Source organism: Platichthys flesus, chromosome 4, assembly GCF_949316205.1.
Source record: "Platichthys flesus chromosome 4, fPlaFle2.1, whole genome shotgun sequence".
Classification (NCBI taxonomy): Eukaryota; Metazoa; Chordata; class Actinopteri; order Pleuronectiformes; family Pleuronectidae; genus Platichthys; species Platichthys flesus.
The window spans coordinates 3,246,175-3,268,025 of NC_084948.1; the positions used below are offsets into that span (position 1 = coordinate 3,246,175).

The 21,851-nt window shown below is 44.3% G+C and overlaps 1 long non-coding RNA gene and 1 pseudogene across 1 annotated transcript; one reads left to right on the forward strand and one right to left on the reverse strand.

Moving 5' to 3' along the window:
- Positions 1 to 155: 155 nt before the first annotated feature.
- On the reverse strand, positions 156 to 16,310 carry LOC133951610 (von Willebrand factor A domain-containing protein 5A-like; annotated as a pseudogene).
- Positions 7,026 to 7,434, forward strand: LOC133951612 (uncharacterized). The gene is made up of 2 exons (XR_009920487.1): positions 7,026 to 7,237; positions 7,316 to 7,434. It is a non-coding gene; the product is annotated as an uncharacterized LOC133951612 (long non-coding RNA).
- Positions 16,311 to 21,851: the final 5,541 nt, after the last annotated feature.

The following is a 21,851-nucleotide window of genomic DNA, read 5'->3' on the forward strand; positions in this document are numbered from 1 at the left end:
AAGTGTTCATGTCTGAAAACAATAACTATGGATATCAGTGCCTTCAATGTGATCCCATTTTCTCAATAAATTATTCTGTCCAAAGTCAGTGAAAATATAAAAAAATAAAAATGCAAAGTAAATTTAATGGTAAAGAAAGAGAAAAAAGTCCTGGATCCACACCAACATTTAATGGGTTCTTCAATGACACATACTATATGTTTCTTTCAAGTTTGGTTAAAATATTTCCAGTAGTTTTTGCACAATATGCTTACAAACAAACAAACCAACAGACAGGAGTGAAAACATAACCTCCATGGCAGGGGTAAAATTCATTACATTAAATTTAGCTGAAGCTTTTATCCAAAGTGACTTACAATTTGAGGGGTTCAGGGTCTTGACCAAGGACACTTTGGCATGTAGATGGGTAAGATTGAGGATTGAACTGCCGACCTTCTGGTTGGAGGATGACCACCCTACCCCTCAGCCACATTAACGTGAAACAGAGCATCAAATGAAAATGGTAAACATGATATAGGACTTGACTGTTGGGTTAAAGTGAGACAAAATAAATGCTCTTAAATGTGCACCTAAACAATTCATCAGAGCCCCATGGCGTCTTTCTGTACATGGCAGCCCAACAGTGTGTTTCCAGCTTCCATGCCCTCTGATGGTACTTGAAAAAAATACAAAGAAAACAGAAATACAAATCATCAGAAGCTGATGTTATCCGGTATACATTGTTAAAAACAACATATCAGCCCTTAATATTGTGATTGTTACCATTCTGAGCACGGAGCCAGGACACAGCCTTCATAGCCAGAAGCTCCCACTCTGGCATAGCATCCATCTTGAAGCCATGAAGCCAGATCAGAGCTAGAATGGTGGCCCACACTTCCTGGTTCACCTATTTCAGCAAATCCAAAAGAAAATCATACAGAAAAGGTACAACAGAACAGAGAAAAGCCAAAAGATCAAACATACATGAGAGTTTCAAATGGGAAAATAAGGCCATCAGGGACCATCAGGCTGTTTCTGAACAACTTAATGCAACATCATGATAAGAGATTTAGATGTATAGAGTTAAATGTCTCTTTGCAGACGGGTGGTCACGATATAATATCACTGCATGATACAAGAACCCATTATTAATTTGTGTTATTATTTTGACAGTAACTCACAGCTGAAGGCTTTGTGTTCTCCACCTCCTCGCTGGTCTTTCCCACAGCAGAAGCCAGAGCCGGATCAAGCAGCCAGCAGCCAGACGCCTTCTGCAGAGAGACCAGCTGCAGCAAAGGGTCTCTGGGTGGCTGCTTTGATTGAGCCTGAATTGAGACTGAAGAAAGAAGTATAAGAATATCTATCCATTCATCCCATAGCTACATCACTTAAATATTGAAGTTTTCATATGATTTTTTTCCATCAAGATCCATGAATTATTCTCTGAGAAATTTGCTAAAGGGTTGAAAAATGCCTCTTAATGTTAATGAAAGTGTGTTGTTTGTGTTTTTGTATTTCTAGTTTGTTGCTGTCGTCTCCTGCTTTTCTTGGTTTTTCCCTGTGTTGTGTGTGGCAGGGGGCGTGGCTGGCTGGTGACTGCAGCAGGACGAGACACACCTGCCTCCAATTCTACCAATCATCATTGCCATATAAGCCTGGTCTTCTCGTCACTGCGACGCCCGATTATTCCGTTGTCGATGGTAGCAAGTCACAGCCAGAATGCGTTACTCGTTGCTTCCCCTGGATTTATGCTAACCTTACTCTGCTCTTCACTCCAGGACGCGTGGGTGCCTCACTGCTCAGCCATTCGTCCTTCGACCTGCCGGGACCTTCTAGCCAGCCAGCACCCTAACTCATCCAGCCTCGTCAGCAATAAACTTTGTTCCATCTCCATCAACTACCACTCCGTGTCTGCTTTGGGGTCCGACCTCTAACTTAAACCTTAACAGAATAATCTGGCCAAGAAATGGACCCCGCAGACGCGGACAAATTCAGACTGGCTTTTTTCTCTCAGGAACAGCGAGTGGGGCAGTACGAGACAGCTTTAACAGAGGTAAAAGGGACACTCGACAAACTGACCTCCACCGTGGCTCAGATCGGCGCCCGAATGGACCAGCTCTCATCTCACCTCTGCACTCTGACGGCTCCGTCTCCCGCTCCAGCTCCGGTTCTGGATCCTGTTCCACCACCTCCTCCGGCCGCTCAGCCCAGGGAACCCTTCATTCCTACACCGGATCGGTTCACGGGTCAGTCAGGGTCAGCTAGAGAATTTCTTTTCCAGTGTAGCCTCGTTTTTGGGCAGCAGCCCCTGACTTAAGGCCAATGTATGCTACTCTGAGTCTGTTGCGGACTGACGGACGGACGGATCAGACGGACCCTTTTTGATTTATAGTTCTACGAGCCTTTTTGTTGTGAAAACAATTCACCGCCAGAACAGTAGATGGCGCAACTGAAGTCGAGCTTAGAGAAGCCTACCTCATGAGGTATATAGAAGAAGTCCACGCTGGTTTATTTACGTCCTCCCGGCTCCTCACACACAGTGAACGATGGCAGCTAACAGAAAAAGGATGTTGATGACGCGACAGTTTTTGCTGAATAAAGTGACACCCAGCGGGTCATAATGCTTATGTTATCGTGTCTTAACGCAGCGGTTCCCCGGTCTTGTTTCCAAACTGCGTTGCTAATTCAACAGCTGCAACAGCTTGAAGCTACATGGAGGCAGCTAGCTTCCCCCCAGCTTCCACACACAGTCAGTAGGGACACCCGATATTAACTACTACCGTTAGTTAGTATCGATCTAAAGTGTTTGCTTCTAACCTGACGCTGTTTGAGAAACAGTGTCACGAGCCATGGGATTAAAGTCAGCGGGTTTTTGCGCTGTTCCCACCGCAGTTAGCATGGTGGTTAGCCCGCTAGCCACGTTATGAAAGTTCGTTATAACAGTATGTGACCATACACACATGCCGTAAGTGCTCTAACCAGCCACCGTCAGCCGGACAACGCCGCTGGCTTAACACACTTGTCACATTAATCATAGAGTCGTAGTTGTGATTTTGGTTTATTGTGATGTAGGGAATGGAACAGGAAGTTTCCATTCCGAAATGCTGGCGTTAGCGGACCAATCACAGCCAAGGGCTATCCGTGGGCTCTCCGCCATTTCGACGTGTAGTTAGAAAAAGGAGAGCTGCACGAAAAGCTCTCCGAGGAGCCGCGGAGAGGCACGGAGAGGGCGTTCCACGTTGGAGAAGGCGGTCTGTCCGTGTCCGTCAAAACGGAGAAGCATACATTGGCCTTTACGCTACAGACAAGTCGCGGATAGCGTTTGTGATGAGTCTCCTATCTGAGAAAGCCGCGGCTTTGGCTGTAGCGCTCTCCTTTAATAACTCCCCGGTTTGTTTTTCGTTTTCCTCCTTCTCTGAGGAGTTCCTCAAGGTGTTCGATCATCCGCTCCGCAGTAAAGAGCCGAGTGCTGGCTCCTGTCGCTGCGGCAGGGAGCAGACTCCATAGCTAAACACTCCGTTAACTTCCGGATTCTAGCTATAGAAAGTGGGTGGGATGAGAGAGCGCTGCAGGGGGTGTTTCTACGAGGGTTACGAGAGGAGCTGAGAGACGAATTGGCCGCTCGGGATGAGACTTCCTCAATGGACAAGCTTATTTCTTTAGCTATTTGGTTAGATACTCGTCTCCATGAGCGGCGCAGGGAGAGGTTAGGGAGAGTCAGCCACCCACCTCCCGTGACTCGGACAATGAGTCCTTCGCAGTGGGGGCTTGCGCCCTCCCCTTCTACTTTGTGTGATCCCGACTGGATGCCTCCCCGGACCGCTCCTTCTTCATCTGGTGCCGGTGAACCCATGCAGCTCGGACGGACGAGACTCACTCCAAGGGAGCGTCAACGTCTGTCTCACCCTAAGAGGGTTTTTGCGTTAGATGGCAGGCTGTTAGCTCAGGTCACCCTGCGCACGATGCCTGTTAGCCTGCTCTTATCCGGTAACCACCGAGAAATTATTTCTTTTTTTTTTATTCCTTCTCCGGCTTCCCCAGTTGTGCTAGGACTTCCATGGTTAAAGCTACATATTCCACACATTGACTGGACCACCGTCTCCATTTTCAACTGGAGTCTTTTTTGTCATTCGCATTGTTTGCATTCCGCTATTCCGGCGACTGTGTCTTCCACACAGTCACCTCCCAGGCCAGTGGACGTCAGCTCTGTGCCCCCGGCTTATCATCACCTCCGGGAGGTGTTCAGCAAGGACCGCGCCCTTTCTCTTCCCCCTCACAGACCCTATGACTGCGCCATTGAGCTAATTCCAGACGCTACATATCCGTCCAGTAAATTGTATAATTTGTCTAAGCCGGAAAGAGTGGCCATGGAAGCCTATATTACTGACTCTTTGGCCACTGGACTTATTCGACCTTGGTCTTCTCCGTTAGGGGCGTGATTTTTTTTTTGTTGAAAAGAAGGACAGGTCGCTCCGCCCTTGTATTGACTTTCGGGGCTTGAATGACATCACGGTTAAGAACAAATACCCCCTCCCGCTTATTGACTCAGAGTTCGGGCCACTTCACGAAGCTACTATCTTCACGGAGTTGGATCTCCGAAATGCTTATCACCTGGTGAGGATCAAGGAGGGGGATGAGTGGAAAACGGGATTTAACACCCCTCTGGGACATTTTGAATACTTGGTGATGCCGTTTGGCCTCACAAATGCACCTGCAGTATTCCAGACTCTGATCAATGACATTTTGAGAGACATGTTGAACTGTTTCGTGTTTGTTTATTTGGACGATATTTTAATTTTCTCCCGTAATCTCCAGGAGCATGAGCAACACGTTTATTTAGTTCTTAAGAGACTCCTGGAGAATCGTTTGTATGTTAAAGCGGAGAAATGTGAGTTCCATGTGTCTTCTGTCAGTTTTTTGGGTTTTATTGTGGAGAAAGGGCAGACCAGATCCGACCCTGCCAAGGTCATGGCAGTGGCCGACTGGCCCACTCCCACATCAAGAAAGCAATTGCAGAGGTTTCTCGGGTTTGCTAATTTCTACCGTAGGTTTATCCGGAACTATAGCAGTGTTGCCACACCTCTTACGCAGCTAACCTCTGTTAAGATTCCGTTTGTATGGTCACCGGCGGCCGAGGCTGCATTTTCTAAGTTGAAATTATTGTTTTCTTCTGCTCCTGTTCTTATTCACCCTGACCCCGCATTGCAGTTTGTTGTTGAGGTGGACGCCTCTGACTCCGGGGTGGGGGCCGTGCTTTCTCAGCGCTCCCTGTTGATCAGAAGCAGCACCCATGTGCCTTTTTCTCCCGCCAGCTCTCCCCGGCAGAAAGAAACTACGACGTGGGGAACCGGGAGCTGCTGGCGGTCGTCCTGGCTCTGCAGGAGTGGCGGCACTGGCTGGAGGGATCCACGCTTCCGTTTATTGTTTGGTCGGACCACAATAATCTCTCTTACCTTCGTTCGGCTCGGAGGCTCAACCCTCGCCAGGCCTGGTGGGCGTTGTTCCTGGGTCGGTTTCAGTTCACGCTCACCTACCGCCCAGGTTCCAAGAACATTAAGCCGGACGCACTGTCTCGTCAGTTTGCTCCTCCTGTGGAGGATACTGCAGGAAGCACCATTCTTCCATCAGCCTGTGTGGTAGGAGCAGCTGGGTGGGAGATCGAGGGTGTGGTCCAGGGGGCTCAGAGGGATCAGCCGGTTCCCCAGGGATGCCCTCCTGGCAGGTTGTTTGTGCCTGAGGTCGTGAGGTCTCCGGTGCTGCAGTGGGGACACGCCTCCCGGATTGCCTGCCATCCCGGTTTTCGCAGGACACTGTTCCTTCTTAAGCAGCGGTTCTGGTGGCCTTCCATGGCGGCGGACACCAAGGAATTCGTCGCGGCCTGTTCTGTCTGCACCAGGAGCAAGGCTTCTCATCAAGCCCCTGCCGAACTGCTGCGTCCCCTGCCTGTCCCTCTTCGCCCCTGGTCACATGTTGCAGTCGACTTCGTCACTGGTCTTCCTCCCTCGGAAGGTAACACCGTCATACTCACCGTGGTGGACCGGTTTTCCAAGGCGGCCCACTTCATCCCTCTGTCGAAGCTACCGTCCGCTCTTGAAACTGCCAACCTGTTGGTCACACACGTCTTCCGCCTGCATGGAATCCCTGAGGATATTGTCTCGGACAGAGGTCCTCAGTTCTCCGCGAGGACGTGGAAGGCGTTTTGTCAGGCATTGGGGGCGTCGGCCAGCCTATCTTCAGGTTTTCATCCTCAGACCAACGGCCAGACAGAACGGGCCAATCAGGATTTAGGGGCGGCCCTGTGCTGCGTCACAGCCAATCATCCGGCTTCCTGGGCCACACACCTTGCCTGGATTGAATATGCTCACAACTCCCTGGTCTGCTCCGCCACAGGTATGTCACCATTCATGGTTGCTAATGGTTTCCAACCCCCTTTGTTCCCTGCCCAGGAGACTGACGTGGCAGTGCCATCCGTGGAGGAACATCTCCGGCGGGTTCGACGGGTCTGGCGTGAGGCCCGGGCAGCTCTAGTCCGCACAGCCGCCTGCAATCAGCGGCTGGCTGACCGTCAACGCACCCCAGCTCCGGTCTACCAGCCGGGTCAGATGGTCTGGCTTTCTTCCCGGGATCTGCTTCTACAGACCGAGTCCCGTAAGCTAACACCAAGATATATCGGTCCATTTGAGGTCGACTGGGTCATTAACCCCTGCTCGGTAAGACTGAGACTTCCCCTGTCACTTAAGGTCCACCCCACTTTTCATGTTTCGCTCCTTAAACCTGTGTCCTCCAGTCCCCTAAGCCCTCCTGCGGAGCCTCCCCCACCTCCCCTGGACATTGATGAACACCCGGCGTATATTGTTAATAAGGTGTTGGATGTACGCCGGCGTGGTCGGGGGTTTCAGTACCTGGTGGATTGGGAGGGGTACGGGCCAGAGGAGAGGCAATGGATTTCTCGCTCTCTAATCTTAAGCCAATCCCTCCTTGATGACTTTTATGCTCGGTTCACGGACAAGCCGGGTCGGCCGCCATGGGGCGGCCATTGAGAGGGGGGTACTGTGGTGTTTGTGTTTTTGTATTTCTAGTTTGTTGCTGTCGTCTCCTGCTTTTCTGTGTTTTTCCCTGTGTTGTGTGTGGCAGGGGGCGTGGCTGGCTGGTGACTGCAGCAGGACGAGACACACCTGCCTCCAATTCTACCAATCATCATTGCCATATAAGCCTGGTCTTCTCGTCACTGCGACGCCAGATTATTCCGTCGTCGATGGTAGCAAGTCACAGCCAGAATACGTTACTCGTTGCTTCCCCTGGATTTATGCTAACCTTACTCTGCTCTTCACTCCAGGACGCGTGGGTGCCTCACTGCTCAGCCCTTCGTCCTTCAACCTGCCGGGACCTTCTAGCCAGCCAGCACCCTGCCTCATCCAGCCTTGTCAGCAATAAACTTTGTTCCATCTCCATCAACTACCACTCCGTGTCTGCTTTGGGGTCCGACCTCTAACTTAAACCTGTTTTTGTTCTTCCTTAGGTCATTCCCCAGCCCTAATATACACTGAACTCTGCAGATCCTCCGTATTTTCTTCAGAGGACATGTATATGTGAACGCAAATGTCCAAGTGAGAGGCTCCATAGTTTCTGTGGACTTCCCCAACTGGCCTCCTATTATAATGTCTGTAGAAATCCAGGAGAAGACATAACCCCCTTGCTGTAATGATTCACATGTTGTTGCCTGATCAAAAGGCCCACAAAAGACTACAAAAGGCATTAGTCTACTCACTAGAGTATACTACAGGGATACAGTCTGATGAAGGTGTCTTTCAAGGCAAAGAGTAAATATGAAGAAATAGTACCATAAATGGATGTTTGGCAGGTGTGTGCACTGGTCTACTTACAAGTGGAATCACACATGTCGAGGGACATCTCAACTTGCTCCTTGGAAGCTCTCATTCTGTCCGGAGTTGATTTTTGTCTCGACCTACTTCTGAGCATCTTACCTACTTCTGGTGCATACCAGTTAACACTCTGGCAGACCCTAATATAGGCATTGCTCCCATTTCACAAGCTGATGGGAGAGCAGTGTACTGTGAGAACAAATCCACTGGTAATGGATTGTGATCTCACCCAGCGTAAAGGTATAGGCCTTTAGAGGGATATATCACAGAAAATTTCAAATCACACATTATCTAGTCCAGTGATTCTCAAATGGGGGTATGCGTACCCCTGGGGGTACTTGAAGGTACTCCAGGGGGTACTTGAGATTTTGTTTATATATATTTAAAATAAGCATCCATTCAAAAATCCTTGAAAAATTGTTATTTAACAAATATTCAATAAAATATAAGTGTGAGTTCATGAACTAAATTTTATATTCAGTAAGCTTTTCAATTTAGTTATCCTAAAAAAACAGAGTCTCCCCAATACCGATGGTTTGACCCAACGTGGCACACGCCGCCTGTCATCACCTGTCATCACCTGCCTTGAAAACTTCAACAATGGAGTCGAGTTGAAGTGCAGCAGCAATGCTGCTGAAACACGGAGGGACAAGTCCCAAAGAAGGCGAAACCAGAGGAGAGAGCCTTCCCTAAAGAACACCGTGAGAGCTTGTGCCTCTTCGGAGGGGCACTAAAACGTAAAAGTTTTCCGTTGTGAAGTTAATGATTCATAACAAGAAGTCCGCGTCTCCTCCGGTACCCTTTCAAAATAAAAGCATGTAATACAAAAGCGGAAATGAAATTGTATGACCTTAAAGCGAGCAAATATTTCACAATAAAATAACAAAGACACTTCAATAATATTAACAATAACATATATTGGGTTGTTTACACTTTTAGTTTTTTCTGTGGGGAGAGATTAGCCAACAGTGGCATTAAGCCACCACATCTTCAGCGGTATCTCCAGACAAAACATGAAAGTCATGTTGGTAAGCCACCTGAGTTTTTTAAGAGGAAACTTTCTGAATTCAGGTCATCTCAAGACACGATGCGAAAAGCCTCCCAGAAGCAAACGGAAACAAGCTACCTGTCAGTTTTCTTTTCGATCCTTAAAGAAGATATTTTAAGATGATAAATATTTAAAAAATATGTTTTGAGCTAATCTTTTATTTAAAACTAAGTTAATGATTAATTTTTTGGGAAGAAGTGTTTAGCTATAATTAAGTTCATGAGTTCAACTTGAGAAAATATCTTTATTATGATCCCAAAAGAGGTCACTTTAAGTTGATAATTATTTTGAGGTGCACACATCTTTATTTATATTGAGATAATAATAAAAGTCTTTAGTTATTTTTATATCTTTTTATTTCGAAATAGTTCAAGAAAGACCACTACAAATGAGCAATGTTATGGACATTGATGAAGTTTTAAATTTGAATGTGTCTAGTTACAAGGCTTAATAAATCACATTACATCTTTCTTTCAACCAAAAATGCTTTGCGCTGGTTAGGGGGTACTCGGCAGAATTGTTTCTTCGAAGGGGGTACGTCACTGAAAAAAGGTTGAGAACCACTGATCTAGTCATCACTACGCCGATGGAAGGGTGAGTGAAGTGTTTGAGCCCACAAAACCCTGGAGTCTGAGGGGTAAAATTTGTTGCAACCAAATCCAATTCAATTGAAGTCACAAGCGACATATTCTTTAGATGTAATAAAACATATGAGAAATCGTAACGTGCCTCCATCCTGCTCCTGTGGTGTCCGTCAGACATATATAAAAAAAATAGAATTACCACCTCGCCATTTGTTATGGGCCAAAAAAAATTTGACTATCAAATTCTAAACAGGTGTTTTAGTCCAAGTGAACCTTTGTAGCTAATTTGACTTAATTATCTCAGTGTCCCCGAGATACTATGTTTATGAGAGTGAAGAGACAAGCAGCAATACAAGCTTTACATCAATTTACTGTATTCATAAAAATGTTAATGTGTGTGTTACTTACATACACTCGCCATGAAAATGCATTGCTGTTGCTGCATGAGAGCTGTAAGAAATAAGAAGTTTGAGGTTAAGTGAACAACATGAGAATTAGTAAACAGTAAATAGTGAGGAAAATACTGGTTTCTGAGCTCATTTATAACTCACAATAACAATTTAATGAGTACTTAAAATAGTCAAGTTGATAAAATATATTCAATATAACATAGTATAATAATTGCATCTATTTACATACATATAAATATACGTGGGCATATGAACATATCAGCAAATGTGCACATACAAACACACTGAGCACAGTTGGAAATCTAGTTCTTATTTACAAATTAAAACCAATAATGGTACATGGTTTTGTATTTATATAGTGCTTTTCTAGTCTTGATGACCACTCAAAGCGCTTTACAGTACAGTTTTACGTTCACCCATTCACACACACATTCATTGAGTGCATCTATTCGCAGCAATTTGTTATTCCATGGGGGGCTATTCAGGGTTCAGCATCTTGCCCAAGGACACTTCGGCATGCAGATGGGTCAGACTGGGGAACGAACTGCCGACCTTCAGGTTGGAGGACGACCACTCTACCCCTTAGCCACAGCCGCCAAATAATAAGAGTGAATTGTATATTAGGAGTAATGGCACTTAGTGGAAGTTGAGAATAGAAGACTGTTACCACATGCTTCAGAGGTCACATGCACAGTTCCTGCTATCTTGAGACTCCACCTAATTATTCGCTCCTTTCATCCAATCACACGCCTTGAACCAACCACCTATAAGCAGTCAAAGTTGAGCATGTTCTCACTTCTCATTCAGCCGTCAGGTTAGTACTACGATCAATGAGTGACACACTCCACCCTTACACAACCTGGGTCTGGGTCATCTCCCTTCATTACCACCTTTAATGAAGGGACTTTTGTCCAAGGCGACTTACAATTATTACACTAAACAATTATGAGGGGCCATTTAGGGGTTCAGTCTTGTTGAAGAACCACCAGTCAACCACCTAGGCCACACCGCCCCCCATATACTTATATAATTTATTTTGCCTCCATGGTGTTCAACCTCTCGCTTGGGTGTAAGAACCAACGTTTACTCCTTTTACACACACAATATGTTAAATAAACTTTTCCTATTCTTATTTTTTTAAGTCACAGGGAGAGAACAGTCAGGTCTTATAGTCAGTATGTTGGATGCAGGAGAAATAGGCAGGTGTCAAAGACCTGAGAGACTGTGGCCAGCACCAAATTTGTAATGACCAGAAGACTGGTTCAAGCTACCTCGACACAGGGAGGCTTGAGGGGGCTGGGTACATGGGCTCCACCACAGAAGGATGGAGATGTTATGTGAAACAGCATAGTAGGCAGAGGTGGTCAAAAGGTCTTGGATCTTCAGACTCTTGATATCTGTTTGTCCTTTGCTATTTGCTTACCAGGTGTTGGAACAGGTCTCCGCACCAGAGGTCCTCTTATCGGCTCGCCATTGCCTTTGTTGACGGCAATGAAGGCCGTGGAGGAGCTGCTCACTCCTGATTGGAGACCACCTTCTCCTTCACTCCTCCATATTGTTGTCCTCTGTGTTCTTTCTCCTCTGTCTCTAGGGAGCGGATCAGAGTCCGAGCACCCAACCTGTGGACTGTTAGTCTGCATACAGGAGAGTGAACACAGAACTAAAACATCTTATGAGGTCTCAAAACATCATATTACTACTCAGTATATATACATGACAGTTATATCATTACTGCTACACTTCTAACTAATGAGCTACAAAAAGCCAGTGGTAAACATCAACTCGAGATTGTATTACTATTCAGAGTTTGATTCCTATGGTAAGAAAAATAAGCATCTTTATTGATAGAAATGTGTCGCTCACTGTGATGAAACAAATCAAATTCCTAGATGAATAATACTATCAAGTATTTTTGTTTGTGTGTCTATCAGTAAATTACATGTAACTTGTATTAAAAACAATCCTGTTTTGTACAGCTTGCTGCAATTTCTAATTATTCAAGTCTGTTTATTCTATATTAATGATTAAACTCAAACGTTGTACCCATTGTCCTCTGGAGGTTTGAGAGAGAATTGAAGCTGGTTCTGAGAGAGATGACCTGCCAGGCTGTACTTCACCATCACAGAGCCCTCTGCTGCCTCTGAACTCTGAATTATATAAAGAATTGAATATAATACATGATGTTTCCACTTATAAACATTTTTTAGTATTTAGTATTTCATGTTAGGAGTGTGCTGCACCCACCTGTCCGGTGAGTTGGGCATAAATCAGTGACCTTTGACCCTGGAAAAGGGCTGTGATTGGTGGCGAAAGAACAGTCACAGAAACTACTGTTGGCAAATCCATTTGTGACTGAGATGTCCACCATAGCTGGCTGCAGAGCAAATCTCAGCGACTGCATCACCTAATGGGGAAAATACAGTTTTCAAAAGTAGGAGCAGAAACTGAAGCTGCTTTCACACATTCGCTGAACTTCAGAGATCCTCCAGATATTCTACGGTTCTGCCAGTCCGCTAGAAACAGTCTGCAGACAACAGAAAATCCTCAGTAGGATTCACCGTGAGCTATTGGGACTGTTAATGACTTTTCTGATGTGTGACAGATGGATAAATTAAAGAAAACACATAATTTGGGATGAAAACGCAGAGCAATACATGCTAAGATGTCAGGAGACCTTTTGGTGATAAGGACCGACACCAGTGTTGATGTGCTGATTAATGCATCAAGTCCTGACCTTACTGAAGCCATGATTTGTATTGAGTTGTTTCAGCAGTCTGTAACGCAACAGTTTTCACATGTGTTTAATGTCTTTCTTACTTTAGGTTGCATCCTATCAACCCCTGTGATGAACTGAGCGTGACCTCCTCCTTCCTTGGCCAACCCATTGATAAGAGCAGAGCTGGCCCCTTCCCCGATCCCAAAAGAGAAACACCTACAACACAGTAGTTAAGTGTTTAACACAGACTGCATTGCAACATGGGACACACTGTGAGCACGACTCTGTGGATTCACCTGTGGGAACCTGAATTCTTCTTCACCAGATCGATCACTTCTTTGGTGTTTGACACTTCTCCGTCGGTGAAGACAAAAAGCTGGGAAGGAGTTACACAGGAGATACATACCAGCACACCCAGTAACATGCGGAGTCATCTAGGTAGTTCTGTGAGAGCACTGTTAAGATGCAAAAGTATGAGCGTCAAACACATAGTCCGGTTGGTTTAGATTTGTATGTGCCATTTAATGAGACATTGGGAATTCTCTGCTGATGGTATGCTATAGTCTTTATAGCATTGATGTATTTCTACATTTATTAAATCTTTCTGCATTTATTTGTTTAGATGATCATTATAACGGCGGGGTTAACTCATTGTACAGACGGATTAGTTATAGCATTGTGATCATCAGATCTACAACATCTGTCTTGAGTTTGCCAGTATAGGCTGGAACAAACATAGAAATACAGAAATAGCCTTTTCTTTTATACTATTGATATTGTGTTCATTCGTGGGTGTGTGTGTGTGTGTGTGTGTGTGTACGTGTGAGTGAGTTACTTGTCTAGGTTGATTAGAAATGCAGGGCTGGCTAAAAATATGTTTGAGGGACTTCAGAATCTCTGTTCCTCCCAGATTCGCCTGCATCGATTCGACTTTCTTCAGAGCCTTTTCTAAGTTCTTCTCACTGTACTCCACACTCCTTCTGCGATCAAACACGTACATGAACACATGTCAACACACATGCACAAACAAGCATTAACAACAAAGACAGGGGGAAATCATTTGTGTGTGGTTGAGTGGCTTATGGGAAGATGTGTTCAAAGCTGGAGCCGAAACTGTAGATGTTGAAGTAGCAGCCCATTGGTAAGCTCTTCAACAGGAGCAGTAGATTATCCTGAGAGAACCAGAAACAAGATGGTGAAGGTAACTGTGTGTGAGATACTATGAAAAGTTTAATGACAGAGTTTACACTCGCTGACTACCCTGGCACTGGCAATTCGAGTTTCTTGCTGCTTGCCATTACCCATTGGAAAATCCATACTCCCAGATCGATCCAGTAGGAGGATAAACTCTCCACGTGAGGCGAGTGAAGACATCACAGACTGAGGGAATTCAGGGTACAGGCTCAGCATCAGGACTGGATCGCCCATCAGACTCCCTGAAACATCATTTATTCAACACATAGTAAACGTACACGTGTACGTTTACTATTGTGCAAAGTAACAACCTGACTCGTTTTCACTCACCTGGTTTGGCAGACGGCTGTCCTGCCTCCACCACAGCAGTGGGCTTGTGAGCATCTCTGTAATAAATCAGCAGCTCAACATCTCTGTAAAACTTGTGTCCTGCAGCCAACTTGACCTGCAGTTCACAAAGCACACTCAGTTATATGTGTAGCTCTCAGTGCTGAGAAACAACCACACACAGTGGAGAAGTGAGCAGTCTACCTACCGTGGCCTGGGTCTGCTCTGTGTTGACGTACTGGAGAGGCTCCAGAGAGCAGCTTGACTCGACTTTGGAGATTGGACGAGGAGACGACACTCGGACAGAAAACGACAGACTGTAGGGAACCAGAGAGGCTGGAACAGAGGTCACCTGCACACCAGCACCTTCACTACCTTAAGTTAGAAATTATCAAAAAATCATTGCATTACATTTAAGCAAAACCTCAGTAATAGGCACTGGGCAAACTAAAACAAGATGCTGGTGGCTATTCAAGGATGGACATGTATAGCCATTAAAGGGATAGTTCACCGAAAAATGTAGTTTCACTTATTATCTACTCACCACTATGCAGATGGAGAGGTGGGTGAAGGGTTTGAGTCCATTTAACCAAATCCCAAGTTATGTAAAAACACAGAGCCACACACTACACTATATCAGGCCTCTTTTATAGTACTACTGGGGCAGCTGTGGCTGAGGAGGTAGAGAAGGTTGGTGGTTCAATTCCTGGCTCCTCCATTGAGCATTCCACTGTGGTCTTATGCAATATACTGTACGACGGGTAAATCCCGGGTTTAGTGTGTTGATGTTTAAAGGGTTCAAAGTGCTGGCTGGGTTTTCCTACCCTGAGGTTCATAGCGAGGGTTGAGCACAGCAGGCAGACAAAACCTCAGCCCGTCATCTGACTGCACAGCCAGCTCAATGACGTACTCCAGCCTGATGGAGGCGCTCTCTCCTGGAGGCAGACTGCCCACACTCAGAGTGAATATATCTGGACTCTGCTCGCTCTCCTCCAACAGGAAGGCCTGCTGACTGGAGCTCACCGCATCATCATACTCCTCACGAGCCTGAAGACACAGACACAACACACCTGAGCTCTACTCACTCTTTTATCTTTAGGATCCATCAGACTGAGTGAGACTTCACTGTCCAGCTCACCTTCTGTTTCTCCTTCACCTCAGCTACAATCTGTGTCTGTCCAATCTGAGCACTGAAGTGACAGACAGCAGCGTCTCCAGGTAGAGGGAAGACGAAAACAGCCTCCAGAGGTTTGTCCTCCTTGTTCTCGTAGTTCAGAATGGAGAACACTGTCGCCACATGGTCCCTCACCTCCAGCTCCACCTCAATGCTCTTCAGGGGAACTGAGCGAGAATCACAAGTAAACACAGTGAGTGAGTAACAAAACAATATTGTTATGTGACACAACGTTAAGCTTCCTGAATTGCTGGATTCCCTAAAGCATTAAACTGTATATTATACGGTCATGTTTAAAGATTCAGAAAGTTTGAAAAGCCCTTTTCTGCCACCCTCAAGCCCAAAAACACACACTTGCATTGACCGTTTGCATAAAGTAAACATGAGTTGTGTTTTATGACAGCTGTGTACCTGGCTCATTGTTGGTATTAAGTAGACCACAGCATCTCACCATCATGTCAGTTCAGAACGTAACACAATCAAGGTAGTTATTCCTGTATAAAATGAAATGTTGCAAGAGTAACAGACAGACAACAAGATACATTTAAGATACAGTGGACAAGAGAGAATCTGAATTATATATATGCATTATATATCATACAATTATAAAAGTTTTTTTGCTTTTCATTTGGCATTATATGAAATTATTATAAATTATATAACAAGTTGGGCTTTCTGATTGGGGTTCTGCCTCTAGCATTGTAACATCTCCACCTTACTCACCATAGAAGTAGTAGAACTGAATAAAAAAGACTAACAACAGCAACCTGTAATTTACATAAGTACTTGTGTATGTAGGCAGACATGATGGAAGACTAAAGTGTGTTCTGAGAGTCAGTATTCCACTGTACTGTGTAAAGGTGACACTGTTCACCTGGTGTGTTATATCAATCAATCAATCAATGACATTTTATTTGTATAGCCCATATTCACAAATTACAATTCATCTCATAGGGCTTTAACAGGGTGTGACATCCTCTGTCCTTAACCCTCAGCAAGAGTAAGGAAAAACTACAAAAAACCCTTTTAACAGGGTCAAAATACGTAGAAACCTCAGAGAGAGCCGAATGTGAGGGATCCCTCTCCCAGGACGGACAGAAGTGCAATAGATACCATGTGCAGGAAAACATCATCAAGTATAAGTCTTCAAGATTAAAGATGAAAGTCTCTAGCAGCATTTGATGAGGGTAAGCATCCCGAAGGACAACCCCAACATGACATGCCAAGCAGTCCCACTGCGATCACAGTCCATGGTCAGCAACCAGCAGGACCACGATCCACCATCCAGACCAGAACGCCACTCCAGTCCTCATTCAGCGTCCACCGCCACCCACCACGATCAGTCCACACGACACAGAATCCGCCACACAGGGTCCGCCACCACCACCACGATCAGCCCACATGACACAGAATCCGCCACACTGGATCCACCACCGCGACCCCCTGTGCGCGATCAACAAACCGCAATCCATGGTGCGGCCACAGAGGCCCTGGATTTGCGGGTGATAAAGCAAAGGGATTCCGGGGAAGGGGGATAGGGATGGAGAAGAGGAAGGAGAAGCTGGAAAAAGAAGCTCCTTGTGTCATGTGTCATAAAATAGAACAAGTAACGCACTAATTAGCTCTAACTATAAGCTTTATCAAAAAGGAAGGTTTTGAGCCTACTCTTAAACAAACAGATGGTGTCTGCCTCCCGAACTGAAAGTGGTAGTTTATTCCACAGCAGAGGAGCTTGATGGCTAAAAGTTCTGGCTCCTACTCTACTTTTAAAGAGTTTAGGGACGACAAGTAGGCTTGAATTCTGGGAGCGGAGTGCTCTAGTAGGTTTATAAGGTACTAACAGCTCTTTAAGGTAAAATATTATTAAGGGCCTCGAAGGTGAGGAGGAGAATTTGAAATTTCTATTCTGGATTTAACTGGAAGCCAGTGTAGCGATGCTAACACAGGAGAAATGTGCTCTCTTTTCTTTGTTCTCGTCAGGACACGTGCTGCGGCATTTTGGACAAGCTGTAGAGTCTTTAACGACTTACTGCTGGAGCCTGATAATAATGAATTACAATAGTCCAGTCTCGATGTAACAAAGGCGTGGACTAGTTTTTCTGCATCTTTTTGCGAAAGGACATGTCTGATTTTTGAGATATTACGCAAGTGGAAAAAGGCGGTTCTAGAAATTTGTTTTAAGTGACTATTAAAGGATAAATCAGGATCGAAGATCACTCCCAAGTTCCTGAGTGTTTTGTTGGAAGCAAGGGCAATGTCGTCTAGCGCAGCTATATCGTTAGATAATGTATCTCTAAGGTGTTTGGGGCCAAGTATTATAACCTCTGTTTTGTCTGAGTCTAATAAGAGAAAATTGCGGGTCATCCAGGTTTTTATGTCCTTGAGACATGCTCGAAGTTTAGTTAATTGATTACTTTGTTCAGGTTTTATTGATAAGTATAACTGGGTGTCATCCACATAGCAGTGGAAATTTACCGAGTGTGTCCTGATAATGTTTCCTAGTGGAAACATATATAATGAGAATAAAATTGGGCCCAGCACAGAGCCCTGGGGAACACCATGGTTTACTTTGGTGCGCACAGATGACTCATCATTAATTTGCACGAATTGGGAGCGATCAGAAAAGTACGATTTAAACCAGTTAAGGGCGGTTCCATTAATGTTAATTAACTGTTTGAGTCTTTGTAATAGAATTTGATGGTCAATTGTGTCGAATGCTGCACTGAGATCTAACAGAACGAGGACAGACACAAGTCCCTGATCTGAGGCTATTAAAATGTCATTAGTGACTTTTGCCAAGGCTGTCTCTGTACTGTGATTGGCTCTAAACCCCGACTGAAAGTTTTCATATATATTATTTTCCTGGAGAAACTCACACAGCTGATTGGCTACCACTTTTTCTAAGATTTTAGACATGAAGGGGAGATTAGATATTGGTCTGTAATTGGCTAAAACTTCTGGGGCCGAGTGGTTTTTTTGAGTAGGGGTTTGATTACAGCTATTTTAAAAGACTGTGGTACATAACCTGATGATAATGACAGATTGATAATGTTAAGTAACGAAGTATCAATTAGGGGCAGAATTTCTTTAAGTCATTTTGTAGGAATGGGATCTAAGATACAGGTTGTTGGTTTAGAACCTGAGATTAATTTGGTAAACTGATCACAGGTGATCAGAGAGAAGCTGTCTAAGTAATTGGTAGGATTCTCAGCCGTTTCTGAGATCTCTGTTGTTGGGAGGGTATTAGTGCCAATTGAGGGCAGGATATGGTTGATTTTATTTCTAATAGTTAGAATTTTATCATAAAAAAAGGTCATAAAGATATTGCTATTTAGGGATGGAGGAATACTGGGTTCGGTGGAGGTGTGACTCTCTCTCAGCCTGGCTACAGTGCTGAAGAGAAACCTGGGGTTGTTTTTATTCTCTTCTATTAGTTTTGAATGGTAGGCGGCTCTTGCTTTCTGGAGAGCCTTTTTATATTCTTTAACACTATTCTTCCAGTCTATGAGGTTTTCAACATGGTTACTGGAGCGCCACTTCCTTTCTAGTTTTCTTGATAATTTTTTTAACTCATTTGTCTGGGAATTATACCACGGAGCTAATTTACTATGTTTGACATTTTTCTTTTTCAGAGGGGCTATTGAATCTAATGATAATCACAATGAGTCTGCAGAGCTATCGACGAGGTGGTTGATCTCAATGGAGCTCGGCTTTTTAAAGAAATTGTTCTTTATATCTACGGATAATACGGGTTTAAATGTAATTGGAATTATTTCCTTAAATTTAGCTACAGCACTATCAGGTAGACGTCTAGAAAATGAGTTTTTTATTATTGCCATATATTCAGTTATTGAAAATCGAAGGTTATTAAATTATGGTCTGATAGAGCTGGATTGCGCAGAAGTACTGTTAAATGTTCAATTCCGACACCGTACGATAATATAAGGTCAAGTGTGTGGTTACCACAATGAGTAGGTTGGTGTACACACTGACTGAAACCAATTGAGTCTAGTATTGAACTAAATGCTACGCTAAGGCAATCTTTATTATTGTCAACATGTATATTAAAGTCACCAACAATAATAATTTTATCGGTCTTTAGGACTAAGTTTGATAAAAACTCAGGGAATTCCGTTAAAAATTCAGTATAAGCCCTGGGAGCACGGTAAACTACAGCAAGTATGATTGGCTGTTGGTGTTTCCTGGATTGGCGTGGAAGACTAAGAACCAGACATTCAAATGATTTGTAGCTGAGTTTAGGTTTAGGGTTAATTGATAGACTGGAGTAAAAAATAGCAGCAACTCCACCTCCTCGTCCAAATTCTCTGGGAACCTGTGAATTGATATGACTGGGGGGAGTAGATTCATTTAGACTGACATATTCATCGGGATGCAGCCACGTCTCAGTGAGGGACAATAAATCTATGTTGTAATCAGAGACTATTTCATTAACTAAAAGAGCCTTTTTTGACAGTGATCTAATGTTTAAAAGACCACATTTAAAAGCCTGGGTTTCCTGTGTTGTTTCAGAGGGTGTTTTAATTTGAATTAGATTATTGTGTGGAGTTCTCGCTCTGTTATTGTTTAATTTCAATAATTTATTCGGACGGTGGACCGACACAATCTCTATGGGGTTTTGTGACTGATCCAGAGGGAGCGCAGAGAAGTGTTTAGCACTGCAGCTCTGCTTCCTGGTCCCAACTATGGGTTGTCATGTTATAGACTTAGTAATATTCCTAGATAAGAGAGCTGCTCCATCCCAAGTGGGATGAACGCCGTCTCTCATAACAAGACCAGGTTTTCTCAAAAAAGTTAGCCAATTATCCACCCTATTATACACCTGAAGTACATCATACAGTAGGTTTACTACACTGTACGTAACATTCTGACCTATAAGTACAGTAGGCTATAGACAGTCAATAAAGGCTATTATTTTTAACTTGTAAAAACTGAACCAGATGCCTACCTTTACAGAGACCTTGTATCCTGTGCAGTCGGAGGCCACAGTAGGAAGTAAAACACGGAAGAATGCTGCTTGAATATAAGCTATCAAAACAAAGACACACCCACTGCACACTGTCAGACGGAGTGAACATGTGACAGGTGGAGTTTCACTGTTTCCCTCACTGATCCTTTTTTAACCTAGTTCCCACCCATCTATCCATCTACCAACACACACACACAACACACACACACATGCACACACAGTCCAATGACGCCATGGACTTCCTGAGCTCCACCAGGTCTGACCCGGTGTATCACTTTGATTCAGAGCGCGTGGACAGTGCCACAGTGATGTTACAGCAGTTCTGGGCTCAGACTCTGCTCTAAGTGAGGGCCAAACAGTACCAAAGTGCCCGTCACAGCTTGGGCCAGCTATTTGACTCCCTAAGGTACTAAACAGCTCCGACATTAGGATAACAAAATTGTGTATAATGTGCAATGCAGTGTTAATTTTGGAAGCTATCTTTTATTTAGTCAGAGTCTTAGTCTTTAGATGAAAATGCGTATTAGTTTTATTCACATATAGTCATTTTTATCGTTCTTAGTTTTAGTCTAGTTTTCATCGACGAAAAACGAATTACATGTATGCATACTGTCATACGGAGTGAACATGTGATAGGTGGAGTTTCACTGTTTCCCTCAGCCTGAACCTTTTCTAAATCTAGATCCCACCCATCTATCCATCTACACACACACACACACACACACACACACACACACACACACACCTTCATCCTTATTAAGACTTTGTATTGACTTCCATTCACTGTGTGAAGCCTAACCAAAACCTTATCTCTAACCTTAATGACAAATTCATAAAATGCCTAAGTTGGCTGAACTTGACATCATGTGAAAATCTTCTACATTTTTACAGCTTAATTTTTAATTTAGAATTATGGATAGTCTGTGCATTCAATTCGAACAAGTGAAAAGAAGTGGTTGTTACTGTAAACCTGGTGATGGTTACACTGGCCTGTGAGGATTTTCTGCAAGTGAACAGGAAACCTGCAAAAACCTCACCGCCCACCTTCTTACTGAAGAGGTTCAGTAAAAAATAGTGAAATCTCTTGCTTCTCTTTCTGGAAATATGTGGGTGGTGTAACATACATCGCACAATGTCTAAATGTTTTACTCGTCTTTCCTGGTTCTGTAGGTGTCCTGGTTCACAACAACTACATCAACGTAACTTACTTCTTGTGTATTATTTCTGCTCTGGAAAATTTGATTATCTCGATTGTTGTTGAGAAATAGCCAAAGCTCAGAACAACAGAAACCAAAGCTTGAGAATGCTCAGTTCATTTCACCACATTCAAACCCACAAAGTTCAACACTGTCCTCTGTGTTGGCCGGGAACTGATGCCCTTCTTTGCATTGCCATTAAAAGAGTGGGTAACTAGGTAGTGAGGAAGGGGCTGTGGTGTTAGCAGTTGTGAAAAGCAGCAGTGTTTTTTTTTGTGTCATTATAAAAGCAAGAGTGACGGAGACAGAAAGGGCATGGGGGGGTTGGGGTAGGCCTGAGTCAAACACCCTGG